The following is a 15358-nucleotide window of genomic DNA, read 5'->3' on the forward strand; positions in this document are numbered from 1 at the left end:
CACAAGGCTTGGTGACATGTTACAAGGCATTAAACTCCACTTTATCTTCTTTCCAATTTATCTTTCTGAAGTCAACAATTTGGATGAACAGAATTTTATGCTCTAATCAAACTTACAAAAATCATAAATCTGGACATACATGATGACATACCAAAGGCCAAGAGAACTCATCTGGTTAAACCCAATTGACTGAAGCTAACATAATGAAACATAACTAAAGATGAGTATAAAATTCTATATTTCAGTTCAGTGAATTGATAACTCATAAACCGAGGAAGATCCTATTGAACAGCAGTTCATATAAAAAAGACTTATGTTTTTAATTGGTTGAAAGTGCAGTATGACCAAAGAGCTGAAGGCAAAATAAATTCTATTCACTGTTTTGCCCTCAGACAGATAAAGACCTGTTCTATTGGATGTTGGATCTATACAATTGCAGAGGCCACTATGTACAGAGAAGAGATAAGGAATTTTAGCTCTTGGTCTCATTCCTCAGAATCTCCTCTTGCTTGGCCTGGAGTTGCTCCTCAAGGTGCTCCCTTGATTTTAGACCTGCAGGTCTCGGTCTGGTCTGCCAGCAGCTTCTTGCTGGGCTTGTCTGTTTTGGGGTTGTTTGTTTCACATTCAGGCTGTTGTATATTCAGCAGTGGTCTTATATTCATGGTATCTACTGAGCAGCCATGGCAGAATTCTCATCCAGGCTACCTTCTCAGCAACATTGAGTGTGGATAGTACATTTTGCACGCTATGTCCCCATGCTTGCCCTCAAGACAGGCCAAGGTGTTTTCCCAGCCTTCAGCCTGAGAATAGACAGTCACAGACTTCCAGATGATCGACCCATTTTAGATCAGCTTCCAAACCTACTGCTGGGAGTTGACAATGGTGATTTCACTGGTCAACTTTGGGTCCAACCAGACCTTTTTGGTGTGGTGAAAGATAGTGGAGGTGGGCCTCTTCTGAAGCCCCATGGCTGCAGTTCAGTTTTCAGTAAGCCATTTTCATGACCAGATCACAGGAAATAACTAGTTCTCTTGTAACTGCAATGACTCTGTTCTCAGGGTCCACCATTCAACACACATCTAACACTTCCCAAAGTAGCTGATTTGTGCTATATGGTAAGAAAGGTAAACAAAGACTTGGGAGCTTTTTGTTTAACATTTTTGTTATATTTGTATTTAATTCTGGTGCTACATTTTCAGATATTGGTGAACTATTGCATAACTGAATGAAGGATAGTTTCATTTATTTCAATATTTATGTTATAAAGTAATAGGATTTAGAAATGCTTAAATGTTGATGAAATGGATGGATAAAAATCCTTTACAACAACCCTGCAAAACAAGGTTCTTAGCTATGGGAAAAGCAAGATCTAAGAGAGGTTAAGTCACATACCTACAGTCATACAGCTAATTAGCAGCAAAGTGAATTTTGAACTCCTCTCCGTTTGACTCCAAAAATCCAGGCTTTTTCTAATGTGTCATTCATCCCACTGGATTCATATAAATGCTTTTTTTTCTGATTTATTTATGTAAGACTATGAAAAGACCTATAAGGATACAAATATTTAAAATACATTTAGTAATACTTATGGGCTCATATTGAAAAAATGAAAATATAGTATACAAAATATAGAATTTCATATTTTATAATATCAACATATTATAAAATAATATATCACACCAAATAATTCTGGGTACAGTATGATATATGAAATTTCTTCTCTAATTCTTCAGATATACCTATTATTTCTAAATTGTTCCCTATAGGCTGGAACTTTATTACATATAATTCTAGTAATAGTATATGAAATTATAGCCTTCAAAATAAATACAGTTTTTATATATGAACTCTAAGGAAAATAATAATCGTTTACTTTAATAGACTCAAGGAAATAGTAATAAACATGCATTGTGACTTCATATGATAATGGATATATAAACAAATATATTTCACAGAAAATAAAATGCACAAGCAATAAGAATACATTAGTACGCTAGACTGCATCCGCTTTAGACTACATCGTTTCTCTGGAGACATAATCACAAGTGTAGAAAACTTGTATCTCAAGTCACTGTAAAAGCCATTACCATAGCTTTAATTGACAAATGTTGGTTTGTTGTGGTTCACTTAAATGCATGTTTCAATGAAAAAAAAAAAAAAAGAATCCTACTTTTGTATATTCCCCTTGCCCACCAAAACAGCCTGGCCATCATCCAACAGAAGGGAAATTATGATCTCTAAAAGAGATTCGATTATATGAAATTGTTCTTCTTAAAATAAGAGCAGACAATTGCATGAACTTTTCAACACTGGTTTCAAACACACACACACACACACACACACACACACACACACACACACACACACACATCACCACCACCACCACTAAGAATAGCAACCCAAAACTTCTAAACAATGATCTGTGGTCTGGACAATTCTTGGTTTGCATCTTAAAGTGCTAGAACTCCTGGACTGCTGGGGAAAAATGCTTGGTATTTAGTGTGAAAGCCTTGGCTGTTTCTTAGAGGAACATGTGTTTGGTTTTGGATTTCAGCATTATATGATTCAGTGGCTAGAAACAGGACTGCTGAACTAAGAGCCAACATGAACATGTGTTTCAGCTGGGAGAGGGTCATGCAGGGATTAGTCTCAGGTGTTGGGAGAAGAGTTATGAAAGTGGGTGTCTGTGATCTGTGAAGTTCATTGGCAAAAGCTAAAATGCTGGCTGGAATGATGGGAATATGATCTTAAACAAAACTTGTAGGGACAAAAAGTATTTTAAAACATTCCTCAGGCCTTTGTTTTTTTCCCATGCCCTTTTCCTCTAAGAAATCTAGATTAATGGATAACATTTTATAATTTATTTTTATTTTTTAAAATAAAAATGTATTTTTAAAATTAAAAAAAAATTATTTTCCTATACTTTTATTATCTTCATTCTCACAAACTGGACCAGAATAGGAGACTTTAAATGAATAACATTATGAGCTGTATTGTTAAGAATGTATGCTTTACAAAAGGCAGCATGGGTTTGAATCCTGTTTTGCCACTTTATTTAATTGAGGCACTCTTCTAGGCCCTGGGAATGGAGCAGTAAACAAAACAGACAATTCCTGCCATAACAAACCACACCTAGTAGCTTCAGGACATTAACTACACTGTAACTCAGCTTCCTCCCCAGTGGGGGTTATAAAGGTACTTACTTCTTGGGCATGTTTCAAGCTTTAACTGAGTTGCTTTACATGAAATGCTTAGAACAGAGCAATGCCCATAGAAAACATTGAATAAATATTAGCTATTACAATAAGACTTTGTTGTGGTTAACTTGTTTTACTGCGAAGCATAACACACATACAAGCTCCTCTAGCCAAGCCTTTTCCTTAGGCTCTGCTTCGGGGGAATCCAAACTTTGACACAGCCCTTCATTGACTATGCATGTTCTACATATCTTCTCCCTCTCTGTGGCTTGCATTTTACTCTTATTTATTTATTTTTTTATTGTTATTTCCCCAATACATTTTTTTTCTACTGTACATCATGGTGACCCAGTTACACATACATGTATACATTCTTTTTTCTCCCATTAGCAAGTGACTAGACATAGTTTTCAGTGCTATACAGCAGGATCTCATTGCTAATCCATTCCAAAAGCAATAGTTAACTCCAAGCACCCAATCCATCCCACTCCCTCCCCCTCCCCCTTGCAACCACAAGTCTATTCTCCAAGTCCATGATTTTCTTTTCCATGGAAAGGTTCATTTGTGCCATATATTAGATTCCAAATATAAGGGATATCATATGGTATTTGTCTAGGCTCTTTTGATTAAAAGAAGTTCTTGATTTTCATTTAGATAAATTTCTCAATCTTAAGTATTTTTTGTGTCTTGGTCATGAAACCCTTCACTACCCCAAAATCAGAAAGATGTTCTTCTATATTCTCTTCCAAAAACTTAATTTTTAAACTCTGGTATTGAGAGTTGTAGCCCATCTGGAATTGATTCTGTGTGTGGTGAGTGGTAAGGGAAAATTTCTTACTTGTTTCATAGGGTATCTAGTTGGCTATGTTGGGAGAACAATGGCCCTGCAAAAATATCCTTGTCTTAGTCCCTGGAACCTCATAATATGTTAGCCTCCATGGCAAAGGGAACTATACAGATGTGACTCTGAGATGAACAGTTTATCCTGGTATGTCTGAGTGGGCCCAGCCCAACCAGATGGAACCCTAATATAGAATCTTTCCAAGCTGTGGCCAAAAGGAGACTTAATTAGGGAATTATAGTCAGGGAGATAGAATATTGCTGGCTTTGAAGATGATGGAAGGAGCCAAAATCTGATGCAGACTGGGGAATGTGGGTGGTTTCAGGAATCTGAAAATGGCAAGGAAACAGATTTTCTTCTTCTAGAACCTCAAGAAAAGAACACAGCCCTGCTAATATTTTGATTTCATAACAGCGAGGCCTGTGTTGGACTTCTGACCTAAAAAATTGTAAGGTAATACAATTATTTTAAGCCACTAAGTTTATTGGTTATTTGTTTTGGCAGATACAGAAAATTAATATATTGACCCAGCACTATTTATTCAAAAGACCATATTTTATCCAGTGTAGCTTTGCTACTTTGAACAAGTTCTGGGCCAGAGATTCCAAAGTTCCAAAGTTTGCCTCTCTTTCTATTGGGAACCCTTCTCTGGATCTAAATTAAACCTACCTCTCACCCCTCACATTCCAATTTGTCTTGTTCTTGACACACTGATCCAACTCTGAAGAAACCATTAAGAAAATGCTTTCCAAACTCTATTCTCTACCATGCATTTGAAGAATAACATTCAATTTTATTTCTATGCTTCCCCCTATTGCTTTTACACTCTATTCAAATTATTACTAATTCTCTAGGACTCATTTTTTTTTGTCCTCTGTAAAATGGAAGAATTTGTTGAATCGTAATTTTCAGATTTTGCTCCTCTAAGTCCTAGGCAGTGGAAAAATTAGTTTACATCATAAGTGTTGGAGGTGTGACAAACAGGGGAGGCATTGACCAGCCTGAAAACCTCTTCAGTCAAAATTGCTCCACTTTCTCTTCACATATTAATTGAACTTCTTCACAGGATTTCATTTGAAGTGGTCTGATACTAAAACAAATTTGAAAACCATTGGATTAAGTTTTTTCTGGCTATAAGCAATCCAAGACAATATCCCATGATTCTGCAATCTTAATAGAGAGAAGAGCTGTTTTATCTATTTACACTTTGCATGTTTCAGAGACTTAGAAACATATGTTTCTAAGAAATGCAATGACTAGGTACGTGCATGATATATAAGGTTTGGCTGAATGCAAGTAGTAACTGATCTGGCAGAGGGGACCTGCACGTTTTGCCAGAGGAGGAATGCACAAGGCCAAGGTGGTAAAGTGAGAGAGATTTACTAGGGCATCAGAGGGAGATGGGCTGAGTTCAAGATGGTGTCAACCTCAACTGTGAGGAGGTGCTAGGCTTATAAAGGATCTGTAGCAGGAATCTGTGGCTGGAATCTGTGGCTGAAGTTCACGATGACGGTAACTTGTGGCAGGAACAATGAAGAAGGAGGAGGGGAAGGTCAAGGGAGGGGTAGGGGGTCGAGTCCCAGGACAGAGGGCAGTTAATCCTTTCAGTTGCTTCCTCTATGCAGGTGGTTGTTTTCTGCAGGCGATTGTGGCTTTCTGCCCTTGAGCATCCACTTTCCCGGAAGTGTGTAGATCTTGTGTAGGTCTTGGGCCAGGTGGTACAGATGTCCGCAGCAGGTCTCCAAGGTGAACAACCATGTTTGGGGGGTGGGGGTAGGGTCTGTCTCCATCCTCCTGGGAATCTAATAGGCCCCAGAGATGGATTCTTTTCTCATAAAATCATTCATAGACACTCCTCAGGAACTAGAGAAAAGACTCATGTTGCTATTTTCCCTAGCACTGTTGACTCTTCTAATCTGATGGCATTAGAACAGTGGTGGTGAATTCTACCTAAAGCCAATGAGAATGTGACTAGCTTTCCCCTCCTCCTTCACTCCTTCTGCCCCTCCTCTGCACACCCACTCCCCGCTGCAGCTTTTCCCATTCTGTCTGTGGATGTGATAGAACAGAACTGGTTTATTTTAATATCTCCTGGGTCAGACACTTCAAAGCTTCCATGGTTCCTGGAAATCTACTCCAACCTCTGCAGGATCACCAGTCGAGATACAGATTGTGCCCCCTTGGCAGCATCTGATGTGTGGAAAGCAGTCCAGTTTTATCTTGGTGACTGCATAGCTAATGGGAGTGTTTTTTGCCGGATTGGCTACCTCAGAATCTAGGAAGAATAAATGCCTGCTGGGTACTGCATATTCTACGGTGTTTATAAATCACAGGGTAGGGTGGCAGCAGAGTGGGTTTTTTTAATTAATGATTTTTATTTTTCCATTATAGTTAGTTTACAGTGTTCTGTACAGCAAAGTGACCCAGTTACACACAGACACACACACACACACATATGTTCTTTTTCTGACATCATCCTCCATCATGTTCCATCACAAGTGACTAGATGTAGTTCCCTGTGCTATACAGCAGGATCTCATTGCTTATCCACTTCAAATGCAATAGTTTACATCTATTAACCCCAGATTCCCAGTCCTTTGACCTAAGAAGAAAGGATTTATAAGGTTCAAATTGTTAATACTGGAATCAGTAACGTGAGTAACCACAATGCTTTCTGGAGACCCACTCCTTAGGATGTAATAGGAGTGGCATTGCAGCTAACCATGCCCCCCCATCCATCTGCTTCCAGCCTCACCCCTTACATTCCATCCCTCATTCTGCTTACAAAGTGATGTATCTCATATATAAATCTGATTATGCCATTTTCTGCCTCAATGCCTAGATGAATTTCCACTGACTTCTGAATAAAGTACAAACTCTTTGGCAGAACATACAAAGACCAGCTTCATCTTGCTCCATTCTCCACCCTGTACCTTTGGTTCCTGTCATTCCCTTATCAATTGAGCTAGGGGTCGGAACCTGAAGTCTTAACCTGGCTTGGCAGAATGTTGAGAATATCTTCTTTTTTCTTTTTTAGATAGTCTCATGTTTCTCAAGTGTGGTTTTCAAGTTCCCCTGCAATAAAATCAGTGAACATCTTTATTAAAAATAATACTTCTAACAATAGAGTGAATATTTATTTCTGGGCATTAGGTAGCATGTTCTAGGTTAACCCTTTTAATCATTAAAACAAGCCTAAGGTGCTATTTCTAACTTCATCAGATGGATGAGGAAACCAAGGCACAGAGAGGTTAAATAATCATCCAAGTTTACAAGTGGCAAAGCCAGGTTTCAAACCCTGGCAATCAGGCTCCACGAGCTATCCTTTTAACCATGCTCCCTTACAACCTCTTACCAAAAATTCAGATTCACAGGCCCCTCCACAGCCTGAAGGTATACATTTTAAACAAGATCCCTAGGTGATTCTTCAATGCACTTGTTTGAAAACCATTATTGTAAATTTTGTTCAAATGGAAAATAGTAGAAGGTGAGTGCCCTCTATTGTATACACATGAGTATTACACATTTGTTGGTGTTGAATCAGGTCATTTATCTGTTCTTTACAGAAAAGCCAAATTTCATGATATACAAATTTTAAGGACTGTATCAGGATAAATTATTTCCATGTCAGTGACTTAATTGATTAACACTACATTTAATTTTTTTCACAAAAAATTACACAAATATTGGCAGTAACTCCCTCTCTTCTCTCATCAGACCTCAATGGCTCTCAGAAATTTGATAAAATTATTGGAAGCCTCCATCCCAGAATATCTGGTTACTAGGAGTTGAAGCTCATAGTCTTAGTGCACAGTAACTGATAAATCTGCAGCAGGAGTTCCCGTCATGGCTCAGTGGTAATGAACCTGAGTAGTATCCATGAGGATGTGGGTTCGATCTGTAGCCTTGCTCGGTGGGTTAAGGATCCAGTGTTACTGTGAGCTGTGGTGTAGGTTGCAGACACAGCTCGGATCCTGAGTTGCTGTGGCTGTGAGTAGGCCTCAGCTGTAGCTCGCATTCAACTCCTAGGCTGGGAACTTCCATATACTGTGGGTATGGCCCTAAAAAAAAAAAAAAAAAAAAGTCAAAAAAAATATGAACTGCCAAATCTACTTTGTGGAGTGGCAGGTCTTACTCATCCTATCTGTGGTGGCTTCATTATATCATTAACCGTCTTTAGTAGGTTCCACTCAATTTATTCTCTCAGAAGAGAATTAGACTTAGAGCCTTCTGATTTTTTCTTATCCTCTCTAAATTGAGATTGGAAATGGAGAAAATCCACTAACTATTTAGTGTGATGTATATAAATCCCCTGTATTATTATGTTAGGCCTTTGTTTATTCCCAAACAGAAAACCTTCCATGTATTTTTTAGATTAGAGTTAAATGTCTGAAACAAAAGATGCCAAAATGTAGTGTCTAAAACAAGATTGAAGTTGATTCTCTCTGATCTCGCTGACCAGAAATAGTACCCCTGACATCTACACTCAACACATAGATTCCACTTGGGGTTCAAAATAGCTGCTCTACTTCCTGCTCTTATGTCTGTCCCCCAACGTGCTAGTTCTTTCTGAATTTCATATTTTTGTTCATCTTAGACCGTCATTCTCAATACCTGGAATCATCATCAAGATTTTCTCACTAAAGTGAGCATTTATGATATTGTCTGCTCACTATATCTCCCTTTTTCTAGAAATGACATCCTACCCTCACTATCTAGTCTCTCCAACACTCCTACATGTTCTAATATGATCCCATCTCCTACCCCTAACCTCTGTTGATTGGCTCCATGGTGGGCATCTGAACAAAGAAGGACTAATTAGAGTATTAGAAAGATCAAAGCTGCAAATAAAAGAAACCTGACAGCCAGTAACTTAAATTTATTTTTTTCTCATATAATAAGAACTCTAAAAGCAGGTAGCCCCAGACTGGTACATCTGCTCAAGGATGTCATCAGGACCCAGGCTCCATCTATCTTACTGTTCTCCAGTTTTTTTCATGGGACTTTCTTAACTTGGTCACAAATTGTTGCCATAACTCCAGATTATCACATATATGTTACTATAGGGAAGAATTATGGAGGGGCTAAAGGCAGATCATAAAGACATAAAGGGCAGGCACCACAGCCTTCTCTCTTTTATAAAGTTTTTCTGGAATATTTGGATGGTATCTATACTTCTACAAAAAACAAAATTTGAAAAAATTTAAATTTTTATACATTTTTTTTTGTCTTTTTTTTAGGACCACACCCGCAGCATATGGAGGTTCCCAGGCTAGGGGTCGAATCGGAGCTGTAGCCACCAGCCTACACAAGAGCCACAGCAACTCAGGATCCAAGCTGTGTCTGCGACCTACACCACAGCTCACGGCAATGCTGGATCCTTAACCCATTGAGTAAGGCCAGGTATCAAACCCACAACCTCAGGGTTCCTAGTCGGATTTGTTAACCACTGAGCCACAATGGGAACTCCATAAATTTTTATACAATTTTTAAAAGTGATTTTCCATTTACAATTATTACAAAATATTGGCTATATTCTCTGTGTTGCACAGTATTATCCTTGGGCCTATTACACTCTATAGTTTGTATCTTCAACTCCTCCACCTCTAAAACGCCCCTCCCATTTTTGCTCACTGAAAATCACTAGTTTGTTCTCTCTATGTAAGAGTCTCCTTTTTTATATTCACTAATTTTTGGTATTTTTATTTATTTTATTATTATTTTTTAATGGCCACACCTGCAGCATACGGAAGTTCCTGGACTAGGGATTGAATCTAAGCTGCAGCTATGACCAGCCCCACAGCTGTGACAATGTCAGATTCTTTAACCTACTGTACCGGACCAAGGATTGAACCTGTGCCTCTGTAGAGACCTGAGCTGCTACAGTTGGACTCTTAAACTACTGTGTTACATTGGGAACTCCTAATGTATTGTATTTTTAAATTCCACATACAAGAGATATCATATAACATTTGTCTTTCTCAGACTTATTTCACTAAGCAAAATGCCCTCCAAGTCTATCCATGTTGCTACAAATGGCAAAATTTCATTCCTGGCAATTCTGTATTCAGATTCAATACAATCCCTATCCAAACACCAATGGCACATGCAAATTGCATATTGTTATACAATTATATATAGTGTTATATATTATATATATTGCATCTTCTTTATCCATTCAATTCTTGGTAGATAACTAGGTCGCCTCCATACCTTGGCAATTGTAAATGATGCTACTATTAACATTGAGGTCCATGCATCATTTTGAATTAGCGTTTTTGTTTCTTTCAGATACTTTAGGAGACAAATCCAAAAAATATTGTTGCGATTTATGACAAAGAAAGTTCTGCTTACGTTTTCCTCTAGGAGTTTTACAGTGTCCAATCTTACATTTAGGTCTTTTGAAAGGTCCAATTAGGTCCAAATTGGAAAGGAAGAAGTAAAACTGTCACTGTTTTCAGTTGGCATGATACTATACATAGAAAATCCTAAAGATACTACGAGAAAACAACTAGCATTCACTGATGAATTGGTAAAGTTGCACAATACAAAACTAATATACAGAAATCTGTTGCATTTTTAGACATTAACAATTACAGTGAAATATCAGAAAGACAAATTAAGGAAACAATCCCATTTACCATCACATCGAAAATAGTAAAATACCTAGGAATAAACCGATCTAAAGAGGCAAAAGATTCAAAACTGTAAGATGCTGATGAAAGAGATTAAAGATAACACAAACAGGTGGAAAGATATACCATGTTCTTGAATTTGAAGAATCAATATTGTTAAAATAACAATACCCATGGCAATCTACAGATTTAATACAATCCCTATCCAAACACCAATGGCATTTTTCACAGAACTGAAACAAATAATTTTAAAATTTGTATGGAACCACAAAATACCCTTCATAATCAAAACAATCTTGAGCAAGGAGAACAGAGAACAGAGAGGGAGGAAATACATTTCCTGACTTCAGACTATACTACAAAGCTACCATAATCAAAACAGTACCAGACACTACTGGCACAAAAACAGACACATAGATCAATGGAACAGAAGAGAAAGCCTAGAAATAAACCCATGCACTTATGGTCAGTTAATCTATGACATAGTAGGCAAGAATATACAATGAAGAAAATATAGTTTCTTCACTAAGCAGTGCTAGGAAAACTGGACAGCTGCATGTAAAATAATGAAATTAGAAAAACTAATTTTAAAATTACTTCAGTTGCAGAAAAAGCAAGTCAGCAACACCAAATAGAATTGGGTATTTAGCCTAAATTTAGCTTTAAAAACAAATTATTTTGGAGTTCCCACTGTGGCTCAGTGGTAACAAACCTGACTGGTATCCATGAGGATGTGGGTTTGATCCCTGGGCTCACTCAGTGGGTTAAGGATCTCGCATTGCTGTGAACAGTGGTGTGGGCCACAAACATAGCTTGGATCTGGTATTGCTGTGTTTGTGGCATAGGCCAGCAGGTGCAGCTTCAATTCTACCCCTAAACTGGGAACTTCCATATGCTGTAGGTGTGGCCCTAAAAACACAGAAAAAAACAAAACAAAACAAAACAAAAAAACCCCACAAATTTATTGATCTATGTAAATATTTGTCTCTAAAAACCTAAAAGTTTAAAATGCAAATTCTAGGACAAAAGCAAGAGTAAAAATCTCAAAACTCTACTTCTTTGCTAATCTCACTATTATCACCCTACAACCACCCTCCATTAGAATTTCTGATAAATTGGCAGAGGTATGCCAAGGCAAACATATCTATTTGGCAATACAATATTTTGTAAGTAGATAGCCTGAATTTCTATATCTTAACTTAATGTAACAGAACTGAGTCACTTTAATAACATATTTCTTAAGTTTGGTTCTCAAAATTTAGGCATTAGTGAAAATAGTACAATTTAGTAAAAGTAGTGGGAATTATGAATGCATATATTGTTCAAAGGAAGTAATGCTACTAGAAGGATGTCAGAACCCCTTCTAATTTCTTTAGAAAAGGGCAGACTAATAAATCATCAGCAGGTCTATAGTCAGTTATGTTCTACAAGGCTTTGGGGTAGAGCAGGGGGGTGTTTATAAGAATCCTGGGAAGCATGTGGAGTCTGAAAAATATACTTTATATACCTATAACTTGTGATTTGGGGTATAAGGCTAATCAGAATATCTTTGGCTGGTAGGGTCACACAGAACATAAAGCAGTGCAAGAAACTGGGTTCAAAAAGGATGAGGAGTTCCTGCGGTGGTGCAGCTGCTTAATCATCTGGCTGCTTAGCTCTGTGGAGGTGCTTGTTCAATCCCTGGCCCTGCACAGTGGGTTAAGGATCTAGCATCACTGCAGCTGTGGTGTAAGTCACAGCTCTAGCTCAGATTTGATCCCTGGCTTGGGAACTTTCATTTGCCATGGGTGCAGTGGAAAAAGAGAAAAAAAGAAAAAGAAAAAAAAAAAAGAAAAAAGAAAAAAAAAAGGGTAAGAACCCTGATGTTGCACCTCATGTTTTACTACTTACTATAAACATACAATGTGTCCCTATTAGCTTTCTGATGCTTGAAATTGCTTGACAAGGGAATGCCTTTTATTCCACACTTAGAAATAAGGTTTAAATACAAGGATCTTCCTTGTAGATAACTTGAATCCCAAGGAAGTATAATTAAACTCCCCTTAAACAGGCTGTTAAGGTCTTTCTTAAGCAAAATAAGTGAGGGTAGGCAAGGCACTGGAAACCAGAGGAGGAAATGACAGTGGCCCTGTGCACAGAGGCTAAGGATGGGGAGGGATGGAAACCTGGAAACTAGCACAGTACTCAAGACCAACTATCTGACTGGGCAAATGTTCAAAATATCCTGTGCCTGCTTATCTTTTACTGACTTTATGGGTATTCTCAGAATTAGAGCAATAATGAAGGGGGCTCTTAAAGAAAAATGGGCCAGAGAGATTCCTTTTCATTAATGAAGTTCGCATATCACTACCAGGTGCAGTAAACCCTATCATACACATCTAGAAGAGGCAAACAAACCCTTCCTTAAGTGACAGTTTTTTTTTCTGTTTCTTTTAAAATTGAGGTATAAGTGACATATTAAATTAATTTCGAGTGTATGACGATGATTTGATATATCTATCAATTACAAAATGATTGCTACAATATACTGGTTAATTTTTTTATATAGTTATAATTTTTTTCTTGTGATAAGGCTTTTAAGATCTCTCTTAGCAACTTTCAAAAATACAATATAATATTGCTAACTCTAGTCACCATCCTGTGTCTTACATCCCCAGGACTTATTTATTTTATGACTCAAAGTTTGTATCTTTTGACCCCCTTCACCCATTTGACCCTCACTCCCTTCCCCAATCTCACTGTCTCACAACACTCTTCTCAATTCCTTCTGAGCATCTGACAGTTTCTTCTGCTCAGACTACTCTCTGTTCTGTCATTCTATATACATTCAGAGCCAACCACATGCCAGGCACTGTGGTAGGTGCTGGGGATACAAAGACCCTGATCTCATGAAGCTCAAGGTATAGGGGGGCAGACAGACATGTTGTCTGTGGGACAAGTGTTTAGGTAGGGGCAAACTCAGGGGAAAGGCACACGAGGTTGGCAAGGTAGAGAAAGGTTGGCAGGAATAGAATTAGGAGTGACCAAGTGATTGTGGGCAGGTGCACAGGCCTTGGACCCAGGATGCAGCGAGGGTATCCCTGCTGGAGTTGAGGCCCCCAGCTGCCCTGTGTATCTCTCTTCTCTGAACACAAACATCACCTGCCCTTCATCTCCTCTCTTATACCTTGAGGTTTTCTTTCCTCTCTCTTTCTTTTTCCTTCCTTCCTTCCTTCCTTCCTTCCTTCCTTCCTTCCTTCCTTCCTTCCTTCCTTTCTTTCTTTCTTTCTTTCTTTCTTTCTTTCATTCATCTTTTTAGGGCCACACTCATGACATATGGAGGCTCCCAGGCCAGGGATAAAATCCGAGCTGTAGCCACCAGCCTATACCACAACCACACAACGCCAGATCCCAGCTGTGTCTGCAACCTACGCCACAGCTCAGGGCAATGCCGGATCCTTAACTCACTGAGCGAGGCCAAGGACTGAACCCGCAATCTTATGGATGCTAGTAGGGTTCGGTAACTGCTGAGCCATGATGGTGGGAACTCCAGGTATTCTTTTCAATGGTCTAGATTAGTCAAGAAGGGTTGATGCTCAACTAACATTCTTTCTTTCTTCCTCTCCTTCCCTCCCTTCCTTCTTCCTTCCTTCCTTTTCTCTTTCTTCAGTCGCCTCTGCAGCATATGGAAGTTCCTAGACCAGGGGTCAAATCACAGCTACAGCTGCTGGCCTATGCCACAGCCACAGTAACAAGATATCTGAGCCACATCTATAGCCTATGTTGCTTGTGGCAATGACGGATACTTAACTACCGAGGGAGGCCAGGGATCCAACTCACATCCTCACAGACACTATATCAGGTTCTCAGCCCCTTGAGTCACAAAGGGAACTCCTTTTTCTTCCCCTACTTAATGTTTCTTTATTCCTCTCCCAAAGAACTCCCAGACCCTCCCTCACTTTGTTGAAGGCTGAACCTTCTCCAGGTTGCTCAGTTCTGGTGTCTCCCCTGCCAAAGGAACTGCCAGGCTTCTGGGCTGGGTTTGGTCCCCTCTTAGTGCTCACTCAGTCCCCACATTCCTTGCAGTGGCCACATTCTAGAATGGTAGTTTTTATATTTCCTTTGCCAACTCAGTCTCACAGGTAAAGCATCCTCCAAAGCAGTTTAATCACTTCTTAATCTAAGCTTTTACCATTTACTGAATCTCTAGAGAGTTAGGCTTGCCCACCCAGCTAACACTCTGCTCCCATGTGAGAGCTGCCAGATGCTGCTGTAATTGGATAAAATACACTGCCCTAAACAACTGGTCAAACATGTAGCCATGGAAGTTCCATAATTACATCTAGCCACTAAGAAAAAGCTTGTAGAAACTACCACTGGTGGCTTAAATAATTATCTGCTGCTTGAAATGAAAATCATCCTGGAGATTTAAGGGACAAAGGAGCCCATGACAATTGTTCTTACACTCATATGCAGACAACATGGAACTGTGGTACGGTTACAGGGGAAAAAAACAACAACAACTATGAAATCTATGTTAGCTTCGTTTCTCATTTCTTTAAAAGCATGTGTGTGTGTGTGTGCGCGTGCGTGTGCGCGCGCGCCTGCGCTCATGTGTTTTGGGGAATAAGGAGGAGTGTGTCCTGCCTAGTTTACAGGAGTTATTGGGAGTATTAAACGTGAGATATATTTGGCAGCACCCTACA

Source organism: Sus scrofa, chromosome 13 (genome assembly GCF_000003025.6).
Source record: "Sus scrofa isolate TJ Tabasco breed Duroc chromosome 13, Sscrofa11.1, whole genome shotgun sequence".
Lineage (NCBI taxonomy): Eukaryota > Metazoa > Chordata > Mammalia > Artiodactyla > Suidae > Sus > Sus scrofa.